Genomic DNA, 23830 nt, shown 5'->3' on the forward strand with positions numbered 1-23830 from the left:
ACACTAGCAATGAACAAGCTGAGGGGGAAATCAAGAAACGAATTCCATTTACAATTGCAACTAAAAGAATAAAGTACTTAGGAATAAATTTAACTAAAGAGACAAAAGACCTATACAAAGAAAACTACAAAAAACTGTTAAAAGAAATCACAGAAGACCTAAATAGATGGAAGGGCATACCGTGTTCATGGATTGGAAGACTAAATATAGTTAAGATGTCAATCCTACCTAAATTGATTTGCAGATTCAATGCAATACCAATCAAAATCCCAACAACTTATTTTTCAGAAATAGAAAAACCAATAAGCAAATTTATCTGGAAGGGCAGGTTGCCCCGAATTGCTAAAAACATCTTGAGGAAAAAAAACGAAGCTGGAGGTCTAGCAATGCCGGACTTTAAGGCATATTATGAAGCCACAGTGGTCAAAACAGCATGGTATTGGCATAAAGATAGATACATCGACCAATGGAATCGAATAGAGTGCTCAGATATAGACCCTCTCATCTATCGACATTTGATCTTTGATAAGGCAGTCAAGCCAACTCACCTGGGACAGAACAGTCTCTTCAATAAATGGTGCCTAGAGAACTGGATATCCATATGCAAAAGAATGAAAGAGGACCCATATCTCACACCCTATACAAAAGTGAACTCAAAATGGATCAAAGATCTAAACATTAGGTCTAAGACCATAAAACAGTTAGAGGAAAATGTAGGGAGATATCTTATGAAACTTACAATTGGAGGCGGTTTTATGGACCTTAAACCTAAAGCAAGAGCACTGAAGAAATAAATAAATAAATGGGAGCTCCTCAAAATTAAACACTTTTGTGCGTCAAAGAACTTCATCAAGAAAGTAGAAAGACAGCCTATACAATGGGAGACAATATTTGGAAACGACATATCAGATAAAGGTCTAGTATCCAGAATTTATAAAGAGATTGTTCAACTCAACAACAAAAAGACAGCCAACCCAATTATAAAATGGGAAAAAAGACTTGAACAGACACCTCTCAGAAGAGGAAATACAAATAGCCAAAAGGCACATGAAGAGATGCTCAATGTCCCTGGCCATTAGAGAAATGCAAATCAAAACCACAATGAGATATCATCTCACACCCACCAGAATGGCCATTATCAACAAAACAGAAAATGACAAGTGCTGGAGAGGATGTGGAGAAAGAGGCACACTTATCCACTGTTGGTGGGAATGTCAAATGGTGCAACCACTGTGGAAGGCAGTTTGGCGGTTCCTCAAAAAACTGAATATAGAATTGCCATATGACCCAGCAATACCATTGCTAGGTATCTACTCAAAGGACTTAAGGGCAAAGACACAAACGGACATTTGCACACCAACGTTCATAGCAGCATTATTTACAATTGCAAAGAGATGGAAACAGCCAAAATGTCCATCAACAGACGAGTGGCTAAACAAACTGTGGTATATACATACGATGGAATATTATGCAGCTTTAAGACAGAATAAACTTATGAAGCATGTAATAACATGGATGGACCTAGAGAACATTATGCTGAGTGAGACTAGCCAAAAACTAAAGGACAAATACTATATGGTCCCACTGATGTGAACTGACATTAGAGAATAAACTTGGAATATGTCATTGGTAACAGAGACCATCAGGAGTTAGAAACAGGGTAAGATAATGGGTAATTGGAGCTGAAGGGATACAGAATGTGCAACAGGACTAGATACAAAAACTCAAAAATGGACAGCACAATACTACCTAATTGTAATGTAATTATGTTAAAACACTGAATGAAGCTGCATCTGAGCTATAGTTTTTTGTTGTTGTTTGTTTGTTTGTTCTTTATATATATATATTTTTTGTATTTTTTATTTTTATTTTTTTCTCTATATTATCATTTTATTTCTTTTTCTGTTGTCTTGCTATTTCTTTTTCTAAATCGATGCAAATGTACTAAGAAATGATGATCATACATCTATGTGATGATATTAAGAATTACTGATTGCATATGTAGAATGGAATGATTTCTAAATGTTGTGTTAATTTTTTTTAATTAATAAAAAAAAAATGACTCCTTCAAGTGCTTATAATGAAGACCAGCAACCTTCACACACAGGCAAGCATTCTTCAGTATAGTCATCATCCATGCTCAGTGTGAGGGGTAGATAAATTTCTTGTTAGGCAGTTTATCTATTGAGATGTTATAGAATGTTCATCTTCTATCATCTCGTACGTCATATACTTTATGGCTTATTACTTGTAGTCAGCAAAATAACCACCTGAAGATGTCCCCATGGCAAAATTCTACTGTTTATAAAACAAAATAACCATAGACTTGTGCAATCATTTAACCTCCCTAAACTGTAATTTTTTGCCAAGGGAAGATAAATAACATTTAAGAGAATGCAAGAAAGAGCAATATCTGAACATTTGTGAGCATTGTAACCATTGGGGATGTGCTCCACTGCAACTAATAAAAAAGTTAACAGTGGCTCAAACAAATAAGTTTTTATTTTCCCACATAAGAAAAATCTGGAAGTATACTTCAGCTGGCTCTAGTTTAGCTGTACCAGCATGTTAAGGCCACCATATCTCTTAATCTTTTCCTTATTCTTGTAGCCTCAAGTTCACAAAATGGCTGCTGTAACTGCAGAAAAACATATCCTCATGACCAGATGAATAGCAGGAAGGCTGAGGGAGAGAAGGGCAATGCCAGTCAGGTTTGAATTTTCTGTCAGAAAAACAAAATGCTTCCTTTCAGACTGCCTCTTTGCTCTCATGTCTTACATGGCCAACACTAGGTATGAGGGTGTCTGGAAAAGTGAGTATCCAACTGAGGTAGTTCACAAGTTTAACCTCCGTATTATTGTATAACTTTATTAATTTATGTGCATCACCTCAGTATTATTGTTATATAACTTTATGAATTTATGTGTATTACTTTATGCATTTATGCATATTACTCTGTGTTTGTGTGCATCACTCTGTAAATTTATGCATTCATAAAGGTATATAATTGCAAGCTTTCTCAAAGGAAGGAAAGCAGAGTGTCTGCAGTGCTGTAAATTATGTCCAGGCTTACTCAAGCATGTCTGAAGATATCAGTGTGCAAACAGGGAGGCTGCCAGGCCTGTTTCTTGTCATGTCCAGGAGCTGCCCTTATCTCGGACAAAAGAGTTCAGCTAAGGGCCAGTTAGTAACTCCCAGCCTGCAAATTCTGTCTCTGTACTTTTCCAGTGTTTACCACCCTTCTCCTAGTAGCCCCCACCTTGCTCACTAGCCTATATAATCTAGAAACAAAGAACATTCAGGGCTCAGACTTTTGGAGGTCCTCTAGGCCTGCTGGCAATAAAAGTTTTGTCCACTTCTCAGAGGCTCAGGTGCTTTCTTGGATGATAGGAGTTTTCCCTACTTCACAACTTTTCCTGTCTGTACAGAGGAGATCCCAGACTCTACAATGGTTCTTGGGTCAGCCAAGTAAACAGGTCCAATACCATCATTTCAGTAGTCTCTCTTCATGCCCCAGCATATCTCATTAACTACAGATACCAGGATAGTTATCTAGGATTTCACTAAAATATCAACATGGAACCAACATTAACCTACTCAATAATTAAGATGTACCAAAGCATTGGTTTCTAGGAAACTTTAGCCGGAAAAACCAATACCAACTGAATGAAACTTGAATGCCTCCATATTTGTCAAAATAATTTAGGGTTAAAAGTTGGCTGAATTTTTTTAAATTACCATCAAGAAATTAACTTTTATTAGCTAATTGAAAAATAAACACAAGTTTATTAAATAACAATCTCATTGTGAGGAATTATAAAGAAGAAAGTAAGTCACCTAAAAATAACCCTGTATGTAACATACTTGGTATATACTCTTTTTCCTTAAGCACTCTCCACATGTTCTTCCCTCCTCCATTCCTTTTTTTTTTTTTTTTTGGTAACTATACAAGGTTCTTCTGTAATATACTTTTCTTTATTGAATATATCTTTTCTCCCTCTCCATATCAATAGTTGCTATCATATTCCATTACAAAACACAAGGATTAAAAGTACGGACTCAAGCCAAATACCTATGACTCACTTCAAACCCTTTCACTTGCCAGCTGCGTAACTTTGGACAACTTACTCTTTATGCCTCACTTTCCTCATTTTCAAAATGAGATAATGATGCTATCTATCCAGAAGGTTATTGTAAAATTAAAAGAGTTAATTGTGGTAAAGCACTTAGAACAGTGGCAGGCACTTAGTAAGTGCTCAATAAATGCCGACTATTCTTATTGTATGGAAATATGTTAGCCAATTTAATGAGCCCTGAATTGGTGGAGAGGAAGTCTTTTTAAATATCTGACTTTATAAATGGCCTATACATGAATATTTTTGAAAATAGATCTCTGGAAACATAGCCAACAACTACAAAAGTATGCATTCCTTCTATTATAATTGCTTAGAAAGGATATCCACATTTAAAGTGTTGGCACTTATTTCTAAGCTACCCTTTGTAAAATTTGCTCCAAGTCATGTAGGAGGTACTTTTGGGGTACAAGAGTGCCTATTTTTTTCCAAACATTTTCCATTACTGATCAGTGTCTAACATATCAGTCTAACTGATCAATGGACACTGTTTTAATTTGCATTTCTGTGATCAGTAATACAGTTAAAAACTTTTTAAATGTGTTTAACCATTCATATTTATTTTTCATGAATTACTTGATTATATCCTTGGAGGCTTAATTAATGTTTATGTTGTAGTTGTTACCTGGCTTATATACTTTAAAAAATAAATATTCTAGTTACAAAAATGAGTTTGGGTGCTTGCTTTGGCTGCACATATACTAAAATTGGAACAATACAGAGAAGACTACCATGGCCCTTACGCAAGGATGACACACAAATTTATGAAGCACCCCATGATTGTTTTTTTTAAAAGCAGAAAAAAAATTTTTTTTTAAAAAGTGATTCTTGGGTCCCCCAGTAATCAAAACCATTTTGAAAAAGAACCAACTTGAGGGATTCATATGTGCTGATGTTAAAAGTTACTACAAAGCTGCAGTAGTCAAAATAGCATGACACTGGCACAAGAACGGACGTATAGATCAATGAAATAGAACTGAGAATTCAGAAATCAATCCTCATGTCTATGTCTAATTGGTTTTTGACAAGGGTGCCAAGTCCACTCCATGGTAAAAAAAAAATAGTCTTTTCAAAAAATAGTGTTGGGAAAACTGGATATCCATGAGCCACAGAATGAAGGTGGACCTTTACCTTACACCATATACAAAAAAATGAACTTAATATGGATCAAAGACCTAAACATAATAACTAAAACTATAAAACTCCCGAAAGGACCTTGCGTTAGGCAATGCTTTCTTAGACTTTACACCAAAAACATGAGTAACAAAAGAAAAAATAGGTAAATGGGACTTTGTCAAAATTAAAAACTTCCGTGCATCAAAGGACTTCATGAAAGTAAAAAGACAATCTCCAGAATGGGACATCCTAAATACCCAATTCTGGAGCTCATCCCTTACATTAATAATGAGAGTATCTAAAGATATAGATGAGATATCTGCATCTCTTAAAAGCCAGCCCCAGGGGATTCTTATACACACCAATCTTTGGAAGATCTGAAAATGCCAGTTTATTAGCATAAGTTCATTTATTTATACATTCATTCATTCAAAAATAATTAAATAAGGTGGGCCATGGTGACTCAGCAGGCAGGGCAGAGTTCTTGCCTGCCAAGCTGGAGACCCAGGTTCGATTCCCAGTTACTGCCCATGCAAAAGAAAAAAAAAAGAAGAAGATGAAAGAAAAAAAAATTAGATAAGTACTGAGTACTGACTATATGCCAGACACTGTTCAAAATAAATTCCATCTTCTAATGAAGCTTATTGTAATGGAAGAAGAGTTTATAAATGTGTATTATTGTGACAGGTGTCAAGGGCTATTATACACAATAAAGCAAAGCAAGAGGAAGAGAGTGATGTGGGGGGGTGCTATTTTATATTTAATAATAATAATACCTTTCATTTGTCTTTCTTATAACCAATGAAGTGACTTTTATAGTGATCCTAGAAACATTCCAGTTTCTCAGTTCACCTGAGTTTTGGACTGGCTCTCTAACCCTCAGGATGTTCTTCCTTTCTTCTATTCTCACTTATTCTTGGAGAGTACCAGGGCCTATGGAACATTAGCAAGGATAGACTCAACATTAGCAAGGGCTGGCCCTCTCCTTTGATATGATTATGAGAAAACAAATGTGTGGTAAACAGCAGAGACAACAATGAAGTAATAGTAAAATATGCACACAAGGCAAATATTTGCAGTCTGCACAATCCTAATAAATTATCCACTGAAATCTTCAACAAATGCACAGGTCAAGCCATGTGGAGGCATCCAGCATATCGAACAGCGCCAGCAGAATGTAAGGGGCAGCTGCTAAGGTTCTGCTGGGGAGCTACCAACTTTTCTGAGCCCTCAATACTGCAGTCCTTGGGCCAAATGGAAGGTCTAGAATAGGAGCTGGAGGAATGACTTGAAAGGTACTCCTCGCAAATGGCAATCTCAAGGCAGGGAGTTCCAGTAAAGAAAGCAAGGAGAAGTGCCAGTCCATGTAGGAGAAACAATTCAGCCACTCTGACTTTGGTTGACGACCATTGGTTTGAGAAGCCTTGAAACAAATCTAGTCAAAGCAAGTACTGGTCAAGAAGTCCTAGATCTTAAACCTGAAATCCAGTCAGAAACCTAAACCAACAGTTCCTCTTCTTTCAGCAGTAGCTGCAACAATAGACATAAATATCTAAGAAGTGGTCATAAATGGAATTTTTGGCAGTCAGAGTTGCCTACATAGCCCTGGGGGTTCAAGGGTCTGCTCACTCAAGGTCAGAGTTTCTTAACCAGTATCCATGCATTGACTGATACTTTAAACAAACTGTTCTCTCTGTGTATGTTTTGTGGAACAGGGAATGTGCAGAGTTCATCAGAGTCTCAAAGAAGACTGTAATCCAGTAAAGCTTAGAAATAACTATCTTGGATCAAGGATCAGCTCGCTTTGGACACTAAGCTGGAGTAACTAAACCTGCCACAGAAAGTTCTCTAGCTAGGATGAATGGCAATGGACGCTGTTTCCACATTGCTCCTAGCACACTTACCCTCTTCCTTGCAGTTATAAAATGTCTCATGCTTTATAAGTTCAGACCCCTGAACTAGATGATGAAAACTTGACATTTACTATGCCTGAAGACCTGTGTAGGGCACCTTAAAAAATGCAACACTGTATTAGCTATCCCTTGCTGCATCATAAACCACCAACAAAATTTAGTGGCTTTATTTGATCACTATTTTATAGGCCAGCAATTTGGACAGGGCTCAGCGGGACAGTACTTCTGCCTAGATTACAAGGCCTAGGTTGGAATCCCACAGCATCACTTTTGTCAAATTCATAAGTCAAGGCAAGTCACAAGTCCAAACTGGATTCAAGGGGGGTGGAGCAACAGATTCACCTCCTGACGGGAGGAGTTGCAAAGTTACCTCACCATGGAGCTGTGAATGGGAAGAGTTATTGTGGCCACTTTGCAAAATACCTACCATACCTGAATACTGAAGAATTTATGGTTAAAATAACTTGTCAGTGATTTGCTTGAAAACATCATAGAGGAAAATTGGTGGGGGAAAAATGAGGCAAAAATGGCAAAAAGTGCTACTGCTGAAGCTTGATGAGGGTACATGGTGGGGATTAATTACTTAGACTCTCTTTTTGTGTGTGTTTGAAAGATTTCAAATAAAAAGATTAAAATTAAATTTGCAAACGACATGATTTCAATTAAAGCTTACAGTAATTCTCTCATTCCTTTTACCCTGAAATAGGGTGCAGTCAGGTGAAGGTCTTTGTTGAGACATACATTTAGTAATAATAGCTAATATTTATTAAAGACATACAATGTGTCAGCACCTTTCCAGTCAAAACTGCATATAATATCTCATTTAATCTTCACACCTCCAGGTGAAATTACCATTCTACAAATGAGAATAACAGGAACAACAGGATAAGTAGTGAAAGTATGGTTTAGAGCCAAGAAATCTGGTTCCAAAGATCCCACACTTAGCCACTATTCTACCACTCCTTATTAAGAAGCAAAGCTGAGGTTAGAATCTAGGTTTGCCTGGCTTCTACAGCAGCACTTACCTATTCCACACAGTCTGGCTGGGACTTGCAGTGTTGGATGCTTCAGCAGTCATATTCCTTCAGTTCATTGCTTGACTGAATCTCCACCTCCCAGATCTGTACATTGTCCTAACTATTAATACAGCATCCTTAATCAGGAATCTGACTAAATTGCGGAGCCCTTTCCCCATTGGAGAACTCCCCTATTTTCTTCTACTAAATAACAGATTGTACCTAGAAGTGCTTTGTAAATGGCAAGATAATATGAAAAGTTTACTTATTCTCCAACTTGAGTGACATTTTAAACTAACATTTATTTGAAAAAATTAGTTTTAAAGAATTTCTAAAGAAGTCAAAATGTATGGTGTAGCTTCGCTTAGGAATTGTTTTCAATAACACCAGCAATTTTAACTGTTCCTATCTTATACAAGTCATTGTAGGGTGCAAAGCAAGATTTGTGAGCAAAGGAGAATTTTGTGTATGGAAGTTTATGGAATGACCTGAGGAGAACTGAATGGAGCAGCCCAGGATTTCCCAATCACTGTCAATTTTAAGCTGAGGTTCTCTGTACATCTTCAAAGAACTCTCTTGTCTGTGTGTCAGAGTCTCAGCCCTCCCAACCTGAAGCTGGGGCTAATAGCTATTGACTCTGAGGACGTGAGAGAGTGCAATTCACAAAAATATTTGGCAAAGAAAAAATAGGAGACTAATTCACTCCTATAGTGTTGCTAGGCCTAAAGGACTCTTTCACCCCAATTCCATCATTGGCATCTACATACCTTGACTATAAAAGTAAGGTCTACAGATATGGATTAGGTGTGTGGGTGTGCATGCATGCACGCATGTGAGTGTGTGTCTTAATGCTGGTTAGGAAATTAAGTGAGGTCATGACTTATCTAGAAGCACTAAAACAAGGGAGTATTCCCTCTGAGAGCCACTCATATAAAACTGACCCAATAGTTTATGGAATTGTCTCTACGAGGTCTTAAAACTGACCTTTTGTAAGATGGACTTGTATTCCTTCAATGATGCAGGGGAAATAAGTAAAATGGTACCTTCTTCACACACATAGAACATTTTATCTCCTTGTCAATAGTATTTTCCCAAGCATCCAACTTAACAAGGAGATAATGAACAAAAAACATTACTTGATTGAGATTGAGCTATATAATATTTTCTTCTTAGGAAATAAAAATTAAGGAGCATGAAAAAGTACAGTTAGCTATATTACAAAACAGCATTTTCATGAAAGAGAGAGGGAGAGAGAGAGGGAGAGAAGCAGGAAGAGAGGGAGAGAAAAATAGAAAGGAAACACAAACTCCTTAATTATCTAGGTCTCAAACACAGTCAGTTACAATAACACATAAAACAGTCAAATATTTAATAAAAACACAGTTGGAACTTGACCTCAAATACTCATAGGTGCATTGTATGGATCAGGTTTCCCAGAAACCATAGTCATAAAAACAGATTATTTATAAAGAACTATTTTCTCTCCCCAACCAAGTAAACTCTTCCCCTGGTAACCGTGCAGCTGTTGCCACAGCCTTTGGGAGAGAGGTTGGATGCTACCATTCCTTTTCTTAAGGTTCCCCCAAACTAGGAAAATGTAAATAAAAATTCGAATTCTCTTTAGCGTTCGGAATTTCAGGGAAAATTTCAGAGAAATTGAAGTGCATACCAGAGTATTAGGCTCAGTCAATTTGCCAGATACTATGAAGAGAACATCACTGAAAGAGTTGGAACTCCTGGATATTTTATGTTAAAGTCAGTGTTTGTTCAGCCTGGAATGTGCTGCAGGTCACAGTTCTCAGAACGTGCCCCCTTGCAATCATGGCCACCAGACATTTTTCTTTCACTGTGGGAAAGTGTCAAATCCTTTCTCTCTGTGTGTACATATTTGAGTCACAGGAAATGGTCTCTACACCCCACTCATAGGAATGAATGAGGTGTGAGAACATTTTAATTTCACATGAATGTTTCATGTCTTTATCAGACTGGGTTTGTCTTTTACTTTTATATAACTTTTAAAATTCTGAAAATTTTAAAAGATTTCTTATGGAGAATTTGGACACACAGATAATGAAAGGAAAGAAGTAGGGAGCAGTCATCCAAAGTCATCCAAAGACAACTGACAGCATTTCATGTTTCTTGGGAGCCCTTTTATTAAAATACGAGTAATATATTGTTTTCATTTCTAAAGCTCATCTTCATAGTTTCAAGGAAAGTGCACATGAAATGATCTGTGATCATCTTTATCATAAATAATGCTGATGATTTTAAAATAAACAGTTATAATAATGTTAGCATGATTTTTATTGTAGATAATGTTTACTGTGATGAAGAGTAAATAACAGCAGAAACTGAGATATACACTTGAAACTGCATCTATTTAATTAGAGGCAACTAAGGGTAACTGAGAAAACTTTGGCCTTGCTTAAAGTCAAAAGGGAAGAGTTTACCCAGCTCTGTCACAAACCCATAGTGTGATCACGAATAAATTGTTTTATCCCCTTGAAGTCCAGTTTCATCTATAACATGAGAGGATCAGAATTTATTCACAAGTTTTCTTCTAACTCTAAAGTAGTCTGATATCTAGGTACAGCAGAGACAACCATTCAACAGAAGCATAGCTTCTGAATAGTCATATTAATAATTTCTGCTTTTCATTTATAGATGGGCTTATCCAGACAACCACTTTAATTCCCCAACAATGAAAATACAGTCAAAAAAGAACACTAATTTAAGAGTTAGTCTGTTGGTCATAAATTCATTCATTACCTGAATGAATTCTAGGTCTAACTGAAATATGACAGAAATGACTTTTGGAGCTCCAATATGGTCAAATTCTTTTTCTAAGCAAAGTTTCTGACAAATTAAAACAATATTTAGAACTCCATTTATATATAATTGAAGAATCACAGAATCAGCTTGCAGACCATTGGAATGGAATGGTAATACACGTAGTCACTTGCTTAGTGACTATCCTGATGGCACATTCAAATTCCTACTGGAAACATATATGCATGTAATATAAATACTTTTTCTTATATCTTATCTTTTTAACTCAATAAGTAAACTCAATGGTAAAAATGACTGGGATTCTGGTGAATCAGAAAATGCACAACCAGAAGAAAATGCACAAACACTTTCCAAATCCAGAGAGTCGCTGACATGAGGAGTATGGGGCACAGAATAGCTAAATCTTCAGATTTTTAGAGATACTAGCAATCCAGATTGTGTATATGTGTGAATTCTCAAGTTCCTAATTTTGGCTCAGTTTTTCTTTTCTGCATAGTGTGGACCAAACAGTACAATGGTGGACCAACAGACCTCCAATTTATACAGAAAAACGGACCCAATTTCCTGGAATGCACGCTGCATAGACATGCTACTAGAGTATTCAGGCAAAAAGTAGAACACCAAGCCAATTACCCAGAGGCGGGAGGATTTAACTTATGTTGCACCAAAACAGCCTCAATATTAAGACCCAAGGAACTACCTTGTAAAAGTATTTTCTCCAAAAAGCTGTACATTTGTTTACCTATAGATAAAATAGCTGATGATGATTCATCCATACATGCGTAAATATGAAGTTCTTAGGTTTTCAGAGGTGGCATCCTAAAAAATAAATTTACCCCTTTTAAATGAACTTGGAAAAAAGCCTCATTATCAATGTACACAATTTCTTTGAATTCAGGTTAAGCAATAAAATGATCCTGAAAGCCCCTGACTTCTGTCACCTCCCACCACAAAGAGAAAGGAGGAACATTGTGGAGAGAGACGGTCCACTGCTTTGCTAATGCACTGAAGGTTAGAATGCTTGCCTTTCCCTCTCCTTCCTATTAAAACATCTGTTCAAAGCAGGCCCATCTGGTTTGCAAATATGCTCCAGGATGCAGGCCAACTTTCAGCTCCTTCCTATCACTCTTTGTCTTGTCTCCTTTTTGGCAGAGCGCATTTCCCCTTTAAACATCTAATGCTTAGTGTAAAAAATCAATTTTAACAGGTTAAAAGTTAATGTACTTCACCTGCTTCACCTCCTTCCATTAGTAAACTTGGACCAGCAAAGGGAGAGTTGACATACTACCTGTTTGCCTATCTCCTCCAAGGAGGAAATTATGAGGGTTCTCAAGAGTTGTTCATCAAAATGTCAGGCTCTAACCAATTTGGTAAATTCATTACAACACCTGCTTTCTGGGAAATATGAAATTGCACTCCTTTTCCTTTTGTAGAAAGCTTGCTGTTGGCCAAGAAACACACCCACCCCTACAGCATGCAGGTTGGTGTAGAAGAAGGAAATTTCAAGAATCAGGTAGTGGTGAACAGTCCTTAGGGGTCAAGGCTCAAAGGCCCCCAGACTCCTTGGGAAGCCTCTTGGGATTAGAGGATTCTTACAAGATTGCCAGGAACTTCTGAAGTTTCCATTAGTTCAGACTCACTAAGCTATGAGAACACTTCCACCTGGGAACTATCTCAACTTCAGCCAAGGCAGCAAGCATCTAACAGTCAGATAGAGTAAGAAGAAATCATCATTGGCAAAAGAGCAAGTAGACATATCTTTAAACCACACAGAAAGCTCAGGGCAGAGCTGGGATTTCTAGAACCAAAGGGTATACTCCAGCACGATCCCCTCCTGATCGTGTAATGACACTTTAACATGAAGGGAAAATGTGGATGGGGCATTTTAAGCAGTTTTTAATTCCCAAACTGCTCATGCCACTTTTTTTTTTAATCTACCATTTTTGCAGCTAGAAGGGGTAGGAGCTAAAAGACAAACCACAAAGCCTGAAGGTTAAAGGGATGGTGATTCCCCTGAATTTGGTTGCTGATTTGCCCAAAGATAATCCAAGTTCTCCCACCAATTAGTGTTGCCAGATGTAGCAAATAAAAATGTAGTGTCCAGTTAAATTTAAATTTCAGATAAACAGCAAATAATTTTTATTATACACCCAACATATTGCATGGACATGCTTATATTGAAAAAAAAAACATTTTTATTGTTTATTTGAAATTAAATTTAATAGGGTGCCTATATTTTATTGGGCAACACCCCCAATATCAGATCTGAAGTCCAGAGCCTACTGAATTGAAGAAGAAAGTTAACTCAACAAAGTTAGTGAACAGCAGGAATTTTTAAAAATGTGTAAAGCTAACTGCCAGAAAAAGGCTAAAGGACCTACCTTATCCTACAGCTTTATGTGGTTAGCTAGCCCACTCATTCTCCCCTAAGGCTGCACATTATAGTCATCTGCAGAACAGCTACAGTATTTCTGATGCCTGCACCCACCCCAGACCAAGCCAATCAGTATGACAACTTTTAAGATGCCCAGTGAGTCTAATGTGCAGTCAGGTGAAGAACCACAGAGATAAAGAGGCAATGAAAAGAAGCCATAGAATGAAAGCCTGACTATTATAACCTGTGGTTCCAAAATTTTGCTGCTAATTGGATTTATTTAAGGATCTTTATTCTGAAGTCATCTACCTTTTGATTTAATCAGTATGGGGTATAGCCTGGGCATCAGATAAAGCTCTTCAGGTGTTTCTGTCATAAAACAAAGTCTGGAAACCTCTCTTTAAACTCACTCTACCTCTGCTGCTTAGGATGAGAGCAGTGCCAGTTACTTTGGAGGGAGTAGGAATGAAAACCAATGTTTGGAGCATATTTTAAAATAAATTAGATATTAAATTTTAAAACTGTTTTTTCCGCATTGATTGGGAGATTTAAACACTATGAATGAGATGTTCTTTTCAAGACCTTAACTCTGGCTCTGTTTACAGGACACTTATTAATCCCTTTTTCCAGGAGTTTTATAGGTCAGAGAATGACAGTCCCGCAAGACCCTTCCATAACTTCCTGCCTTCAACTATATATAATAACACTGATTATGCTCCAGTGTAATTCAGAAGCGCACTACATTTGTGCCCAGAGGTTGATCTGTGTACAAACTGACAGACTTGACATGGGGGTGGACTGACGAGTGTGATACCAACATCCAGACTAACTCATAAGAAGGAAAAAATAATCTGGGCCTTGCTACACTGAAATGTAGCTATAAGGAACACCGTTTTTTCCATGACCTTTCTTACAAAGAGCTAAACACACACTGATTCTTGGAACTGTTAGTCCTCCAACATTTAAAAGGTTAGACACCCCCAAGAGATTATTCAGCCTTGATCTGATAGAAAGTACAAGAGCATTACTTTAGGGCCAAAAGTTGATAAATCTTGATTTCCAAAAAAGCATGCTTTGTGGGAGCACATGGATTTTACCCCAGCTGTTGAGAAATCTGGGCGCCAAAGGAAGACATGACTACTGTCAGAGAAGACGTGATGGGTTCCAGAACTTCAGTTTAGAGAAGTATTTCATGACTGATTAATTTATCAAAAGTGGCCAAATATGGCCAGCAGTAATGTATCCTGAATGAGTTGATAGGGTCCGTTAGTGATGAAGCCCGAGTCCAAGCATCCTGCCAGGAAGTGGAGAAGCAAACAGAACCGTAAAGCCATGATTAATACAGAGAAGGCAACATGTTTAATATTAGGGCTGCCTCACATTTTATCACTGTGGTAGGAAGAAATGAAACTTTCACTGTCTGTACAAGGTATTTAAAGTCCACAAAACACGTTCTCGTTTCTCATATTTCAAGAAAACTTCGTTAATAGTACAAATATAAGAATGTTCTGTCATGAACTAGAACAAATGTACATCACTGCTATAAGGTGTTAACAATAGTTGGTTATATGGGAAGAAAATACAGCTAATGCAAACTATGGACTACAGTTAACAGTATTATTCTAATATTCTTTCATCACTGTGTAATAAAGATACAAGACCAATGCTAATTGTCAATAAAAAGGGCTATAAGGGATATAGGGTTTTTCTTTTTGGAGTAATGGAAATGCTCTAAAATTGATGGTGGCGATGAATACCAATTCTGTGAATATACTGTGAGCCATGGATTTTACACTTTGGATGGATTGTATTGTGTGTGAATATGTCTCAATAAAACTGCTTAAAAAAGAAAACTTCGGAAACATAAAATTATCTTTTAAAAGTACAAAATAACTATTTCTGGAACATTTCTTATTATTGTGTATTTGGAGCTTCTTACTGGCTTAGCTGATCATTTCATGACTAAAGAACTTTAAGGATACTGAAGTTGTACTCCTGCTTTCCCATCCTTTTTAACATGGAAAATTAAGAGGAAAGCATGTGCATTCATTTGTTTTGCAGGATATCAATGTAAGTGTCCACGACATAACAAACTGCTAGGAAAATATAAGTTTTAAAACTTCCATTTCATCAAATGTGTTTATTTCCTTTAAGCAAACTTGATACATAAAAACTTGTATTTACACAAACGTGAAATTTACTTTAGCCAATGGTTCTTTGTTTTATAGGCCTCCCCAACAGGGTTATTTTACATACCAAGTCCCTAGTACACATAAAACGTTTAAATTGCAGAACTTAGATCAATACATAAATTCTCAATGAAGAGATACTGATTTAAGAGAGGGATATTGATTTTGTCATAGTTGAATGAAACAATTCAAATTTCAGGGGATAGCAAAAACCCCCAAATAATATATTTTTTATTCCACCTCTGGAACATTTAAGTTATTTTAAATAAACTTAAGTTTATTTAAGTTTATGAAAGTTCAATAAACTTCCAGCATTTTCACTCATGATTAAGAATAGCAATTCTTTTACAAGTTATCTGACTTAAAAGATCAAAGAGAGTTCAATGATTTCCCTTTTAAATCAATGAACTACATTTAAACCTAGTGATTTGAGCATGCATTTTTCATTCATTTGTCAAACTTTATTTTAGCACTTACCATGTCTTAGGCACTATGACATTTGCTGGGAGAAAACATAGTGAGCACAACAGATATATATACATGCATTTTCTATCCTCAAAGAGGTTACAGTTTAATATGGGAGGCAGACACTAATCACACAAATTACTAAAAACTACTGTAAGTTCTCTGCAGGATAAGCACAAGATGCTGAAAACCAGACATAGGGGACCAACCCTAGGCTGAGGATTCAGAAAACGGGCCTCCAAGGAAATGACATTTAAGCTGACAATGCTGTCAACAGTAACAGCTATCATTTACTGGCATTATGCTAAATGCAAAAACATGTTAGCTCATTTCAGGGCAGTGTGCCAGTGGCTCAGTGGCTCAGTGGCAGAATTCTTGCCTACCAAGCCCCAGACCTGGGTTCAATTCCTGGTGCCTGCCCATGCAAAATAAATAAATAAATACAAAGTGTTAGCTCATTTCAGCCTCACAGGAACCTATCAAATTAGGTACTTTGATGATCCAATTTTATAAAGAAGAAACTGAGGCTTAGAAAGGCTAAGTAGTGTGTTAAAAGTAACCACAGCTAGGAAGTAACAGACTGTGCAACTCCAGAACTGTATCGTATTTTTAACCATTAGTTGTAGGGGCTCTCCAAAGAAAAGGTGGAGGGGAAGAGTATCTAGGTGAAGAATAATTAGAATTTCAAATATCAAAAAGTGTAGGTCATCACAAATATGATCGTTTGGCTAATCTAGCCCTAACTAGCAAGGAATTATCTCTCGCAACAGAATCTAATTTCTGTAACTGGAAGATGACCATTTCAAATAAAATATTTGCAAAGACTGTCACCTAGTGGCAACAGGCAGGAGATACCTTACAGACTGTTACTGCTGAACAACTGTATCCAGTGGCTTACTCCAGGATGCTAAGCCATCAATTTCCCCTTGCACTGTGTGCACTCCCAAGTTGTTTTTCTTACAAATAAAGTACATTCCGCAAAGAATTACAACATTGAGGCAGGCACCCTGTGTCGGCTGAAAGTGTTGTATATCCCAGAAAAGCCGTGTTCTTCAATCCTCATTCAATACTGCTGGGTGGGATTGTTTCTACAGAGATGTGACCCACCAAACTGTGGTGGTTTCCATGGAGATGTGTCTCCACCAATTCAAGGTGGAGTTGTTTACTGGAGCCTGTTAAGGGGAACCATTTTGGACAAAGCTAGAAAGCCAAGAGAGCCCACACAACCAGAGACTTTGGAGATGCAGAAGGAAAACATCCCTGGGGATTCCTTACAAAATGAGAAGGCAGGAGAGAAAGCTAGCAGACATCACCATGTGCCTTCCCAGATGACAGAGGTGTTCAGAAGCCCAAGACTCCAGCAGACCCTGCCACATGCCCTCCCAGCTGACACAGGTGTTCTGGATGGCATCAGTCTTTCTTCAATGAAGATAACCTCTTTTTGGTGCCTTAATTTGGTCATTTTCATGGCCTAAGAACTGTAAACTTGCAACTTAATAAATTCTCTTTTTAAAAGTCATTCCATTTCTGGCAGCTTTAACAAACTAAAATACCCCCCTTCTTCACTGGCAGAAATTGCAGTGAAGTATATATTATATACACATATACAAACAAGGAATATTGTAAAGGTTTCAATCTCACAGAGAGAGAATAGGATCCTAGGCAACAGAATAATCGGTGGTAATGCTTAACATTAACTATAACCAATTTTTTGTAATTCTACTATTTTTTAACAGTAATTACATTTGTTACAATTGATGAAAGACTAGTAAAGTAGTACTATCAACTACTGTCCATAGTTTACATAGAGGTATTTTCCTCCATATTCCCAACTTGTTATTATTTTTCATGTATGTCTTTATTACTCATCTACCCATGCAGTGGATACAGGCAGTGTCAGTCACAAGGTTTTTACAATCACATGGTCACAAGACGAAAGCTATATAGTTATTCAAACATTATCAAAAATCAATGGTACTGGATTACAGTTCAACAATTTCAGATATTTACTTCTAGCTACTCTAATACACTAGAAACTAAAAAGAAATATCTATATAAGAATCAGTAGTCGTAATCATTTGTTAAATATTAACTTCTCAGTTATTAACTTCAAATGCCCTGTCATTTGATCCTTCTCTCAATCTTCAGGAATATCTGGGCAATGACCATTCTGGCTTCTTCATGCTGAAAAAGGGCGTTGACATTATGGGGTAGAGGAATGAAATGGGTTGATGTTATTGGAGAGATGATACCTCTGGATTTCAGTGCTTATCTGGCATAGGAGCCATCTGGTGGCTTTAAGTTTCTGAAAAAAACAAACCTAATAGGTAAAAATTTTGTAGACTCTTAGATTGAGCGCAGGGTATTAATTAGGGTTTTCAGGAATACTGTTCGTCAGGACTTGGCATACTGTGGCAATTTACAATATCTGGCTGAAGCTTGTATAAGAGTAATCTCCAGAATGACCTCTTTACTCTTTAAATCTCTTAGCTGCTGAAACTTTATTTTATTTTTCTTCCCCCTTTTGGTCAAGAATGCATTATCAATCCCATGATGCCAGGGCCAGGCTCATTCCTGGGAGTTGTGCCCCACACGGCCAGGGAAACTAACAGCCCTAGGAGTCATGTCTCACATAGTGGTGGCAGGGGGTGGGGTACACAGGGGAGGGTTGTGAGTTTATTTGCAGAGTTTGGCTTAGAGAGAAGGAGTCCACAAGTGAGCAACAAAAGAGGTTCTCTCGGGGTGTGTGTAGGGGGTACTTTTAGGCATAATTATAAGTAGGCTTAGCTTTGCCATTATAGAAGTAAGTTTCATAAGGTTAAGCCCCAAGATTGAGGTTTGGCTTATTAAATTGGTTGTCCCTAATGCTTGTGAGAACATCAGGAGTTCCCCCAGTAGGGAAGTTTAATTGCCCACATTTTTTTCTCCAATCCCTCAAGGGACTTTGCAAATGCTTTTTAAATTTTCTGTCCATTATACTCTGGAATGTATGAGTATATTACAATAAGCTATACAGAATAACAAGTTTTCATTTCTTTTCTAGTTTCTGTGTAATTGGGTTGTTTAAATAAGCTGACCAGACAAGTTAAATTAGAAAATGTGTTACAGAAAATTTAAATTCTGGACAAAATAAACATCTCTTCTTTTGGTCTTACACAGAAGTTGAAGTTTTAAAATACAAACAATATCATCCTTTACCCTGTATTCTGATTTATCTTAGTCCTAACCAGATCTCTAATTGAAGTCTGACCTCTTTTTTAGCTTCTTTAATGTTTGCTGTATGGGGTAATGCTGACTTTCAGAACTACAGAACTCTAACTCTGATCTCAGGGTGTCACACAGATACCCAAGCCCAGGGAATGACCAGATTATACACATACAGCACAGCATCTGAGAATTTAGAAATAACTGTTAGAACTCAGGAATAAATGAGACCTATGTAAGAGCTTATGGTCCAGAAACCTTTACAGTGAGCTTTACCGAACATTCTATACTCCTTAATCATCAACTGCCCAATCTCTCCCCACTTTCTACCTTCTGATAACCTATGCTCTTGAATTTACTTCTCAGAGTTTGCGCATTATAGTTTTTATTAGTGAGACCATAAAATATTTGTCCTTTCGTTTTTGGCTTATTTCGCTCACCATAATGTTCTCAAAGTTCATTCACCTTGTTCATGCCTCACAACTTCATTCCTCTCTGTAGCCGCACAATATTCCATTGCAGGTATATACCACAGTTCATCCTTCCACTCATCAATCGATGTACCTTTGGGCAACCTCCATCCATTGACAATCATGAATAATGCCACCATAAACAGCAGTGTGCAAATGTCTATTGGTGTCCCTTTCAGTTCTTCCATGTATATACCTAGTAACTCGATTACAGGCTCATATGGGAGTGTGCAAATGTCTACTCGTGTCCCTGATTTCAGTTCTTCCACGTATATACCTAGTAACTTGACTGCAGGCTCCTATGGCAACCCTATAATTAGTTTCCTGTGGGACTGCAGGCCCTCCAGAGGGTCTGCACCATTCTACTTCCCCACAACAGTGAATTAGTATCTCTCTCTCTCTCTCTCTCTCTCTCTCTCTCTCTCTCTCTCTCTCTCTCCATCTTCTCCAGCACTTGTATCTTTCTGTTTTTTAAAACAGTTTTCTTCACACACCATACAATCCATTCTAAGTGTACAATCTATGGCTCCTGGTATAATCATATAGCTATGCAGTCAGCACCACAACCTATATGAGAACATTTCCATTTCTTCTGCAAAGAAAGAAGAAAAAAAAAAGGGAGAAAAAAAAATCCATACCGTTCCCTTAAATACCCCTCTTAGTGACATTTAGCTTTGGCATACTGCCTTTGTTACATTTAATGGAAGCATATTACAATGTTACTGTTAACTATAGACCCTAGTTTACAATGACTATATTTTTCCATATACTATTCCATTTTTAATTCTTGCAATGGTGACATACATTTGTTCTTGCTCATGTAAAAACTTTCTTATACTTGTACATTTAACGACCATCATTGTCCACTCTAGTTTCACTAAGTTACACAGTCACCAGTTTTTATACTCTACCTCTCCTTCCGGTGCCATACAAGTCCATAGCCTTCCTCTGTCAACCATACTCTCACACTCAGCTTTGTTCATTATGCTTAGAATATTATGCTATCATTACACAGCATCGAGCTATCTATTTCTGAATCTTTATCATCTTAAACATTCTGTACTTCTAAGCATCAAAAACCCAATTTCTACCTTCTATCTCTTTATAACCTGTGTTCTGGACATTAACTCTCAGAGTTTTCTCTTTATTGTTAGCTCATATTAGTTTGATCATACCCATCTTAATTCTAACTGACTTAGGTGCTATAACCCCCCTGAAAAAGTCAGCTTAAGACAAGAGGGATGCTCATTATCTGAAGCTGTGCCAAGAAAAGGATTACACACAAGTGCTTGGATCCTTATTTTCCTCCACTATACACCAGGTCCCTTCATTCAGGGTAAACTTTCTTTTTGGTTGAACCAAGCTGTTTTTCTCAGAGGAGCCAACAGCAGATCCAATCTCTGGAAGATCAAAGTTCACATCTTTCTATTTTAAGCCCTGTTTTAGTAAGCTGCCAGAATGCAATATACCAGAAATGGAACAGCTTTTTAAAAGGAGAATTTATTCAGTTGGAAGTTTATAGTTCTGAGGCTGTGAAAATGTCCAAACTAAGACAAGTCTATGAAAATGTCTAAATTAAGGCATCTAGGGAAAGATACCTTGCTTGGTTCAAGAAGGCCAGTGATGTTCAGGCCAGTGATGTTCAGGCCAGCGATGTTCAGCTGGAAAGGCACATGATGATGTCTGCTAGCTTTCTCTCATTTCACAAGGCCTCCCCTTGTGAAAAGGAAAAAGGGGGCATTTTCCTTTTGCTCCAGAGGTCTCTGGCTCTGTGGAGTATGTTGGTTCTGGTGGCTCTAAAGCTTTTTACAACATGGTTCCCTCGTAAAGGGCTCCAGTAAGCAACCCCACCATGAATGGGTGGAGATACATCTCCATAGAAACCATCCAATCAGAAGTTACTACCTGCAATTGGATGGGTCACATCACCATGGAAACAATAAAAAAGAAATCATCCAGCAGTACTGGATGAGGATTAAAGGACATGGCTTTTCTGGGGTACCTAACAGATTCAAACCGGCACAATCCCACTAAGTCTTAAGTGTAGAATGAGAACTTGACAGTTTAATTTGTCCCATCAAGCTCAGACATTTAAGTATTCCTGAGTATACAGGTTAGAACTCTTTGTGTAACAGGAAACACAAATTGAAGCTATTTAAGCAAAAACTAAAAAGTCCAGGAATATCCCTGGCTTCATGAAAGGCTAAATGTAGGGCTCAAACAGCATGACCAGGACTCTTTTCTCTCTCTCCATTTATAATCTTTGTGATTCCATTTTCAAGCAGACATCCTTATTCCAATATAGCATCTGGAAGCTCTGGGCTAAAAATTTCTATATTTCAAGGCAGAGTGGGTTAACAAAATTCATTTTTACAGTAGTCCCAGTGAAAATTTTATTTTATCTCATTGACTTAGATTCAGTCACATGCCTATATATGAACTAATTCCTGTAACCAGGGTTATGAGCTCCCCTAGAGCTGCAAGATAGGATCAATTTTAAACAGTCCACATGACTGAGAAAGGAGGGAAAAGTGAATTCCCCAAAGACTATTGTTCTAGTTCGGTAGCTGCCAGAATGCAATATACCAGAAATGGAATGGCTTTTAAAAAGGGGAATTTAATGAATTGCTAGTTTACAGTTCTAAGGCCAAGAAAATGTCCAATTAAAACAAGTCTATAGAAATGTCCAATCAAAGACATCCATCCAGGGAAAGATAACTTAGTCCAAGAAGGCCGATGAAGTCAGAGTTTCTCTCTCAAGTGAGAAGGCACGTGACAAACACAGTCAGGGCTTCTCTCTTGGCTGGAAGGATGCCGTGTTCACATGGTGAACACGGCATCATCTGCTAGCTTTCTCTCCTGGCTTCCGGTTTCATGAAGCTCCCTGGGAGGCATTTTCCTTCCATCTCCAAAGGTCAATGGCTTGTGGGCTCTCTGCTTCTCGTGGCTATGTCGTTCTTCTCTGCTCTCTCTGAATCTCTCTCTGAATCTCTCATTCTCCAAAATGTTTCCTCTTTTTTAGGACTTCAGAAACTAATCAAGACCCACCCAAATGGGTGGAGACACATTTCCCCCAATCCAGCTTAACAACCACTCTTGATTGGCTTACATCTCCAGGGAGATGATCTAATTACAGATTCAAACACACAGTATTGCATAGGGATTATTCTGCCTCTATGAAATGGGATTTAGATTAAAACATGGCTTTTCTAGGGGACATACATCCTTTCAAACTAGCACAACTAGTCAGCACGTTTCTGGCAGGAAAAGGAAGAGGAAACTGATGCTAAGAAATTAACTAATAAATGTTGGTCTGGCACATCCTATTCTGAGTGAGGACTACAACTGTTCAGGGAGAAAAGGAATAGAGCAATAGGGTTCCATAAGAATTGAAGCTGGTGCTATACATGGCAGAGGCAGGAGACATTGCAGACTGGGCTGGCACAGTCATTATTATTACTATTAAATGGTCAAACCCACCTGCCTCTTATTCATTTTCACATCTAATTATCACAAAGGTAGCTGGGACAGTGCAAGCTCCTGATCTCCTGTGTTTCTCTTGCTGGGTATCTGTTCACCTCCATTTCGGTGGATTAGACAATGGTCAAGTCCTACACACAGAACACTCTTATCTCTCTCTAAGCCTCTTTCTAGACCTCAGCCATTCTCAAGGTTCCAATTACCATCACCCCTGAGTGTAACTTCCCAAATTTCAACTCCTGGCCCATCCTATGAATCATGAAATTTTAGATGTAAATTAATCCAGTTCTTTTTGACAGACTTTGCGTCTCAGGACCTGAGCTCATTCTTGCTTGACACTAAACATGACTAGCTTGAAGGTTTAGTTAATATTGTGAATGAACAGGGAAATCTAAATGATCCTTTGAGTCAGGATTTATTGTTTGATAGATGTCTCTTCCACTAAAATCTGAGTTCCTTGAGCTCACAGACGGTTTCCCTGCACTGCCAAAAGCATTCACGAAGTTCACGTTAAAATATATGCAACTTTCAACACAATACAACACTCCCTTCCACACAATTTCTGAGGATGAAATCCAATTTTGCATGAGATGGCTAAGTCCCATCTCTCATTATGTAAGCTGAAAATGACAGGTATTTTTTTTCTGCCCCTGGCATTCAGGGCATGGCATGGGTATGTG

The 23830-nt window shown here is 37.7% G+C and overlaps 1 protein-coding gene and 1 non-coding gene across 3 annotated transcripts in view; both read left to right on the forward strand.

The window, feature by feature from the left end:
* Positions 1 to 23830, forward strand: part of SPDL1 (spindle apparatus coiled-coil protein 1) — a 126170-nt gene that overhangs the window by 71912 nt on the left and 30428 nt on the right. The gene's annotated exons all lie outside the window — the stretch shown is intronic.
* Positions 4811 to 4917, forward strand: LOC143665103 (U6 spliceosomal RNA). The gene has a single exon (XR_013166776.1). It is a non-coding gene; the product is annotated as a U6 spliceosomal RNA (small nuclear RNA).

The sequence above is a fragment of the Tamandua tetradactyla genome, chromosome 20 (assembly GCF_023851605.1).
Source record: "Tamandua tetradactyla isolate mTamTet1 chromosome 20, mTamTet1.pri, whole genome shotgun sequence".
Lineage (NCBI taxonomy): Eukaryota > Metazoa > Chordata > Mammalia > Pilosa > Myrmecophagidae > Tamandua > Tamandua tetradactyla.